This window comes from Glycine max, chromosome 11 (genome assembly GCF_000004515.6).
Source record: "Glycine max cultivar Williams 82 chromosome 11, Glycine_max_v4.0, whole genome shotgun sequence".
Taxonomy (NCBI): Eukaryota; Viridiplantae; Streptophyta; class Magnoliopsida; order Fabales; family Fabaceae; genus Glycine; species Glycine max.
This window is the reverse complement of record NC_038247.2, coordinates 207,326-217,122: the sequence shown is the minus strand read 5'-3', so window position 1 is coordinate 217,122 and position 9,797 is coordinate 207,326.

The following is a 9,797-nucleotide window of genomic DNA, read 5'->3' as shown; positions in this document are numbered from 1 at the left end:
ATATTTATCCAACTTTCTTTTACTTTTCCATTCATGTCAGAACCTGTTTTATGTTTTCCATATCAACCTCGTTGATACGACACTCTTAGGATTCTTTTGAACAAAACTGAATTTCATATCTTTACCTGTCTTTTATTACAGTAATATGAAAATATCAGTTTTTTTTTTATCTGCTTGTAAAACTAAAGTAATTGTGAAGACACAATTTCGTTCGGTAGATAAATTGAAATATAAAAGAGAGGAGAAAAATAAAGGAGAGCTTTTGAAGAAAAAAAGAGGTTAATGCGTCTTTTTGTGTGTGTTAAAAGTATTAAAATATGAGATTATATTATAAGTCACACCTATCTTGTTGAGGTGATAAAAAAAAGTTATTAGCGACGGTGAGCAATATAAACGTGTTTGCTAAGAGATTTTTTTTAATCTTATCACCAATAATTAATTTTAATTATCAAGTTATTGATTTGAAATATTATATAATATTCATGCCATTTTTTAATTCCTAAAGTTGATAGTAAAATTTTAAAATTAGTTATTGAGAAAAAAATTAACTCGAAAAGTTAGAAATAAATTAAAGTAAAGTGTACATTAATCTTTGAAGAGAGAAAAGTCTAACTTTTAAAAAACAGAGTAAAATTTACTGAAACGAAAATGGATGCCCCACTCCTTGAAAGCATTAGCAGCAAGAAGCAAATTGAGAGAAAGGGGAGGAGCACCAACAATGCACATGACTTAAAATTATCAGTGGTAGGACCACATTGATGATTATCAGTGGTTGGAAAGTGAAATCATTATTATTTAGGGCCTCGTAATGATTGAGGTGCCGTCAATAGCCCAATAGACCAATACTCACTCACGTCATGCTCCACTATTCCTAATCAACACCATTTACCTGCCTAAGTTTAAATACCTTGTTCGCATACTTGTAACTTTTTTTTTTTTTATGGCTTAAAATATGTGAATTTAGTTTCGATAGTGCTTTTTTTTTTTTAATTTACTCATCATTGTGAAATACCTACTAATGTCATTTGTGGAAAAATGTAGAAGGTGTGAAACTCAATATGCATTATGCAGGCGGAGGGAGTGGGGGCCTATGGATAGGGGCCATGCCTCCCAAAGATTTTTAAATTTTTATACAGTATTATATATAAAATTATTTTATGATCCCCTCTTTTTCCTTCTATAATCTCTCTTTAATATTTTTTTTATCACTATATTTTATTTAAAAGTCGAAATTCTTTTTCATTTTTGTTGTATTCTATTTGATAATTATATTAGTTTTTTATACTCTTTTGATTTTTATAATGATTAATTTAATTGATACTAATGCGTTTGTCCTAATTTTTTATTTTAAATTTTCATTTTTATTAATAACATCACTATTTTATGAATGTTTGACAATATAATTATTTGTAAATATTTTAGCATAAAAACTATTGACAAAAAACATTATGGATTGGATATTGTAAAGAAAAAAAGAACAAGCATCACTCTTAACTTTAAGTCTTATAAATAGGAAAATAAAAAATAATAAAATACTTAAAATAATTCAGTATCCTTTATAAAATAAATAATTTATAGAAAAAATAGCTTTAAAAAATAGGTTTATTTTAGTAATAATTTATTAGATTTATAGTTTCTATTTTTGCTAATGATACATCTATACTTAATTAATTTATCTAAACATTTATCATGTGTTATTGAATATGTTTTCTAAAAAATTTAATGTGTGACTTATATATTTATTTTTGAAATATTTTGAATGACATGCTTTTAACTATAATGATTTTTTTCTCTGAATTTTAATGAAAATTTTATACTTTCTTATCTTTCGGTTGTCCATCTTTGGACCATTATGTGTTGGTTGTACTTATTGATTGGTATCTCTTTTATGTTCAACACAATTATATAATAATATTTTTATTTGCTCATAAGAAAATATTAGTTGTATATTAAAAATTTTATAGACATCATGCATGTAAATTTTTTAATTGATTATAAATATATATTATTTATTTACCTTAGGTAAATTAAATATTTTCATTTACTTTAACTTTAGAAAAATGAATATTAATTTTTTAATTGATTGAAATATGTAAAAAATGAGTTTAGATAAATAGCTCTCATTTTACATATAGATAACAATAACAATCGGAGTGTAAAGTCAACTGTAAAATGAGAACTATTTACCTAAAGTTTAAGTTTCATATATTCCAATAAATTGGAAAAATTAAAATTCATTTTTCTAAAGTTAAAATAAGTGAAAACTATTTACCTAAAGTTTTTTATGTTACATTTAAAAAAAAAAAAAGATATGATAAATATTCATGTAAACTGAATAAAGAATATAGATTTTTATAATTAAATAAAAAATACCAATTATTAAGATTTTAATATTAAGTTTATAATTTTTTATGTATATTTATTTATTTTAGTATAATTCTAATTAATGATTCTAAATTTTTAATTTTATACATAAACAATATAAAAAATATATATGAAAGAGAAATTAGGCTTGACTAATTGACCCAAAAGTGAAAATTGGGTCATTTTTTACTAACAAATCAGCACAAGCATTACCGTCGCTGTGCATGAGAGGAAAGTAAGGTAATATGGTTACTTTTACAAAAAAGTCAGCATGTTTTCCCATGGTCTCCCAATAGGTCAGGGAACAAAAGAAACATGCTTCAGGGCCTGAACAGCAAGGACAAAGTTCGACTCAAGCCAATTATTAATTCAAAGTTATACTCTCTATCTATAATTTTTAATTCACAATTATACTCTTTATCTTCTCTAAAAAAAAGTACTCTCTTTATCTATAATTTTTAATTAGCAATTATAATAAATTGTGGGAAAAAGGTTTTAAATTATTATACTTTTTTCGGGAAAAAAAAAGTATTATACTAATGAGTTATAAAATAAATGAAATAAAAAATAACAAATGGAGTGTGTGATAAAGGAAAATATATGATATATATTGTACATATAATTATAAAGTTGAGAAATGTTTTGCACATAAATAATGTGAGAAGTTAAGGATTCTGTAAAAAAAAAAAGGAGAAATTATGAATATATGCATTAAATATGATAATCATTATATTAACGATAGAATCTAGAATAAGATAAATGTCTGAATTTGATTGATTATTAGAAATGAGGTTAATTGACCCAATTTCACCGGAGTCAATTAGACAAACCAATATTATGTTAGTCAACTTTCTGATACTACAAAGCTTAAAGCTAAGCAATTGCGTTCAACCATTTGACCATTGCTACGTAGTGTCAATCATAATAAAAGGATGCTAAATTGGAAGATAAACGAAAAAAGGCCGCAGCTACATTTAGTGTCTACGCGACCGATGCTCGTATGAGTTCCACCACTCACATCACTCACCAAACTCAATTCTCCATGACAAATTGAATCTTCGTCTGCACTCACTATTCTAGAATCCCACTTTTGGAGAGTAATCTTCTGTTTGCACAAGGAATTTTAAAATTTTAATAAATTTGAAATGTTTAAAATTTAAATTGTTTTTTATTTTAATTTTTTTTAAATGTTTTGTTTAGATAAATCAATTCAAATTTCTTTCATTTTAAATTTTTTATTTGGATATGATAATTCAATTTCTTCCATATGTAAATTTTAATTTTATATTTTAAATATATGAAATTTTAATATTAAACTTTATAGAAAATAAACACAATCTAATTTTGCAAAATTAATTAAAAAATATTTTTAATTTTTAATAATTTATAAATACAAAATATTGATAATTTTAACTAATATTGTTTTATCTGACCACAATCAGTGATGTTTTTAAACCGACATCAACTAAGCTATTTTTCAATCAACATCAAATAGAATTTTTTTTGTCAAAATATGTCAGAAATATTTGTCAACTGACATCAGTCGGGACTATTTTTTGCCTAATGTTGATTGAGTCTATTTTTCAGTCGATGTTGGCTAGATTTTTTTACCAACGTCGACTAGGATTTGTTTGGCCGACACCGGCTAAGGTCTTCACGAACGATGTTAACCAAGACTATTTTTAGCCAACGTCGGCCTAAAGAATCCTAGCAAACATTGACAAAAAAATATACTCAATATCGGTTAAAAAATAGTTTGGTCGACGCTGACTAATAGAATCTATTCGATGTCGGCTGAAAAACATCATTGGTCAACGTTGGCCGAAAAATCCCTAGTAGAAGTTGGCTAAAAAACAACCCTGACCAATGTTGGACAAAAAACCCTACCCAACATCGACTATAAAATAGTCTTGGCCGATGTTGGCTAAAAAATAACTTTGACCGATGTCAACCAAAAAAACTCTAGTAGATGTTGACTGTAAGAACCTAGTCAATGTCAACTAAAAATAGTCATGTCTAATGTCAGTCAAAAATTCCTAGTTGATTTTAGTAGAAAAAACCTTGACCAACATCAACCAAAAAACCTAACTAATGTGGTTAAGAAATAACTATAGTTGATGTCAACCAGAAAACCCTAGTCGATGTCAGCATAAAAATCTTAACCGATGTCGACTAAGAAAATCTAGTTGACATAAGCCAAAACACACTAGCTAACATCGGCCAAAATTAACCCTAGTCGATATTGGCTAAAAAATAGTTTTGGCTGATGATGTTGGAAAAACCTAGTTGATGTCGGCTGAAAAACCCTAACAGATGTCTACTCAAAAGTTAGTCATGATCGATGCCAGTAGAAAAAATCTAGCCAACGTCGGCCAAAAAAATCATTGGTCAATATCAATTGAAAAAATCTGGATGATAACGATAAAAAAAATCCTTGGTCGACGTTAGCAAAAATTTCCCATGACTGACATCAATGAGAAAATAACCCTAACTAACATCAACTAAAAAAAATCTTAGCCGATATCGACAAAAATAGCTTTGGTTGACATCATACAAAAAAATTTTGACCAAAAAAATATCGGCTAACGTCAGTGAAAAATAACTTATGTTGATATCGAGCATAAAAACTTTGGTCACCCATAGTTGTGAGCGTTGAACGAGAAAGAGCCATGAGCAAGAACGTGAGTTAGAGTGAGCATCTCCAAAAAAAATAAATTCAAATTCTATATTTTTTGAGAGAATTTGAAATTTCACTATTTTAGTTAATCAAAATGATTCATAAAAATACTAAAAATTAAATCTCATTTCAAATACTCTATCCAAACAAACTATTTTATCATGAATCATTTTAAATTCTTTGAAAAAATGAATTTCCCTATTAAATTACTCCATTCAAACACACTATAAAAGTTGTGTGGATAAACTGCATAACTATAAGTTTGAAGAAAATGAGAAAGAAAATAAAGTAATTAACCTTTTGTGACAATTGATTTTGTTATTAATTCAGTAAATTGAAGTCCTTGATGCTTGCTAAAACTCTGTTTAATTTATTGCAATAGAAAAAAAATATTTTTTTAAATAACTTTGTGTGATTTGGTAGGAAAAATAAACATTGAAAATCATTCCATCAAGAACACCTTATGCTCCACGATGAGTCCACATGATGAAATATTTGTTAGGAAATTTGAAGGGAGTAAACACACACTTGTACTCGATGTGGGGGCATTTATCGCCTTGTCTGAGCCGGTCAACAAGTTGAACCATCAGCTCTGATACCAGTTGTTGGAGGAATTCGAGAGGAATAAATGCTGGTGAGATTTACATCAATGAGTCATGAGCAACCACATAAAGAAACTTGATACCACACTTTAACCTAAAATCTTAAGGCTCAGATTTATGGGTCTTCTCCTTATTTATATGATAATTTTTTCAATTTTAATCAATGTGAAATTTCAGCTCACACTCTAACAATATTTAATCTATCAAGAATGATTTACCTTTTTGGTCAAATATTTGAAAAACAGTGTAAACACTATAATCCGTTTTTATTCTTTTTTTTTTCCTCGTCGACTAGAGAGGGCTGACCAGAGCTTTCATGACAAAATAATCCTAACAAACTTTCATATCCGCCAACGCTCAAATTTACAAGAATAATAAAAAAGGTGAGTAACCTATTGTAGTTATTTTCACTCTATTTCTTACTATCTGACTTACCTATTTATTTCTCTCTTAATTTATTCACCATATTTTTTATTCTCAGTGTTTTAAAACATACATGTCTTCCGGCCGCCTATTGTAGAGAAAATGGTGGAAAATAGACTTAGGTGGTTTGGGCATGTAGAGAGAAGACCGGTAGACTCGGTAGTGAGGAGAGTAGACCAGATGGAGAGAAGACAAACAATTCGAGACAGAGGAAGACCCAAAAAGACTATAAGAGAGGTTATCAAAAAGGATCTCGAACTTAATGATTTGGATAGAAGTATGGTACTTGATAGAACATTATGGCGGAAGTTGATCCATATAGCCGACCCCACCTAATGGATAAGTTGTTGTTGTTGTTGTTGTTGTATGTCTTCCGGCCGCCATGTCAGCATTTTACACAAAAGATCTTAATTATAAAAGTGAGAAAAGTTGAAAGAAGCGGTTCAAGAACGTGAATTAGTTGCAGCTCGATCGATCGGTATGATAAAAGAATTTGCATGTCCCATAAGTGTATGTTGCCTGTGTGGATGGGCATCACATGCTTTATATTCTTTGTCCGATCCGTATTTAATTGGCAGAGCCAAATTGGAGATAAGAAAAATAAAAAATACACAATGTCGGTATATTCTCGAAGAAGGCCTTTTGTTGTCATTCAGCTAATGTGTTTGTGACAGAACCGCTGGCGCTTTCGATCACTACGACCACACTACACGCACATCATGACAATTGACAATACAGATATATAGTGATCAAACAGAAACTTTATTAATCATTTTCATATACATATAGTCACAGTCATGTCATTTCACTTGAATGTAGTACGTATACTGTATACATATTAGGGTAGTTATTGATTATATGAACCGATCGAGTCCTCATCTCCCATTGATGATTACATAGGGTCTGATATGTGTGGCTTGGTAGTGTTGATTTACTACCACCAGATAGATTCCCTGACCCCTCTCTATTGGAAATATCAGCACCATTCTTTGGCTACTAATTATTTTATTTAATCATTACCGGAGGAACCACCGGCCATCTTTGTTTGTATTGCTAAGAAAGTAAGTACATTTCTCATCTCTCGTTTCTACGACAAGTGCTTGAATGTGTCTGTGAGCGCTGAATAGTTGCCACTCACTCCGACAATTAAAGTTTTAAACAAAAAGAAATTATATGATACTGAAATTATATAATAAAAATACTTTTTACACTTTCAACTAGTAAGAAATTATATTAAAAATAATTATTATAAAAATTAATATATATATATATTTTAATTAATTAATAGTTTAAAAACTATTTTTATATATTATCTTGTTTTAGAAACTATTTCTACTAGCTATTTACTATTCATTATATATGTTGTCAATGTTTATACTATTTTAGTGGTAGTTGCTACTTGCTTCCCTTTGGATTGGAGAGAAACGTGAGTAACCATTTGCAGTCATGTTTCTGATCAACGGAAAGGTTCGGTATTTCCAAAAAAAAAAAAAAAATCAAACATACTGAGTCACTGTGGATGAAGGTGAAATGGCATGAAAAGATATTTCTATATAATAAGGTAGCAGTGCACATGAGCTTGCCTCAACCTCTCATCTTGGCCAAGTGGACGTGCATGTGACCCTAGCTAGATGGAGCCATCAACCATATATAGTTGATGTTTGGGTGCCGACATGGATTTGGAGAACTTGGTTAGGCCCCGGTGTGCTTTCCATTGGACTGTGGACCTGTCATCCATCTCACATCTGCCATTCTGTCAATTCATTAATATTGGGTTCGGTTAATTTTAATTTTAGTTTTTCTAATCAAATAAATATATTCCCAAAGTAAATTCTTTTCACCAATTCATGATTTGAGTATGGTTCTCATTCCTCCAAGTCTCTCTTTTTCCATCTCTACACTTCGCGTTAATTACATCAAATAGAGTCAGTTCATGATTAGGGAATTGACAAGTGCCATCATTTTCAAAAAAATTGATAAACGGGTGATTGATCCTTTTGTGTCTTTTTTTATATATATTTTAAAAAATGAATCTGTTTTACAATATATTACTAACAAGAACCTATTTTGACCAAAAGAATAGGTGAATCGGCAATCTTCTTAACTTACTATTCTATTGTCACATAATTTTTGCTAAAAAAAAGAAGGAAAAAGAGGGTGTGAGTTTTACGTAAACCAATCAATAGAAATTGTTTTTTTTTTTGGGTATTGTACTGAACCAGCAGATAGAAAATTGACGGTTGCATATAGTTAAAAATAAATAAAAATTGAACACGTTAAATACAGTGAGACCGGGAACTCTTGCATGAAATTTATTTTCCATTTGAAATGTATTTTCCTCTAGCTAACATGATATATTCTTTTTTTCCATGAAATTTGAAAAATCTAAAAAAAATGCTTGTGTTAGCAGATTATTCCATTCCAACCATTAATTAAATTACTATTTGTTGATGCTATGTCAATAAAGTAATACAATAAGAGTACCAATACAAAATTACGTGGAAATCAAAACAATGTTATACCACACCGTTGTTCAAATTGCGCTGCTTACAAGAAATTGGAAGCAATAAATATGAATTGTTGTTTCATATTTTGTTATTTTTTTAATAGTGGCATGCATTTCATGTGCACATGAAATAACAATCACATATTGCTATTTTTATTATTGACATGATACTTTATCGAGGACAAAGAAAAGAGGTTGAACCAGTAAGTCAAATTTATTATTTCTCTTTTGTTGGTTGAGTTGAACTAACAATTTTGTTTTGCTGGTTGCGGCTGACGAAACAACAAATTAAATTTACTAATTCTTTTTTCATATCATGGAAGCTAATGAGGAAGCCACATCTTTTTTCTTAATTTTTTTAACAGAAAATTGTGTGACAATGAAACAACTAATCAAAATTACTAGATTACCTATTTTTTATGATGATAATAATGATAATAATAATAATAAGACCCACGTTAGTAATATGTTCTAAAATAAACCCATTTTAAAAATAATTTTATAAAAAAATCCAAAAGGATCGATCACTCATTGATAAACACATATACACATCTTAAAAAAGTTACATATTTCATTATTTAAGTGACTAAATTGATTGATTCTTCTAAAATAAAAGTGGCTAAATTGATTATCTGTATATAATTATATAATATATTTTTTCCATCCCAAAATAAGTATTGCCTTTAAGTTATTTTATACATATAAAAAATTAATAAATAGATAAAATAATAATAGTTTTATAAAATTAACCTTATTATAATATTACATTCACAAACTGAAATAATATTTATTAGAAATATTAATAAAAAATCAATTAATATTACATTGAAATGTTAATTAATTGGATCTTCTAAACTCAAGTTTTCTCCATTTACACCGCGTAGTGACTTCTTGCCACTAAATTATTAGGACCACCACATTTTTCAACTAAGTGTTAACATGCAAATTATATTCACACTGATAGATAATTTGGAATTTAATAAAATTAATTATAATTAAAAGTTTACATAAGTAAATATCACCTTAACAAGTTACTATGTTAATAAACACTTTATCTATCTTTTATTAATTAAAACCTTGTTTAAATTACTTATGAATTCTCATATTAATTAAATTTTACTTTTAGTTAAATAAACCTTTACTTAATCATCATTTTAATTCTTATATAAGAAAAAACTAATTGTAATTGTTAAATACGCAACAATATACAATCCAAAATTATTAA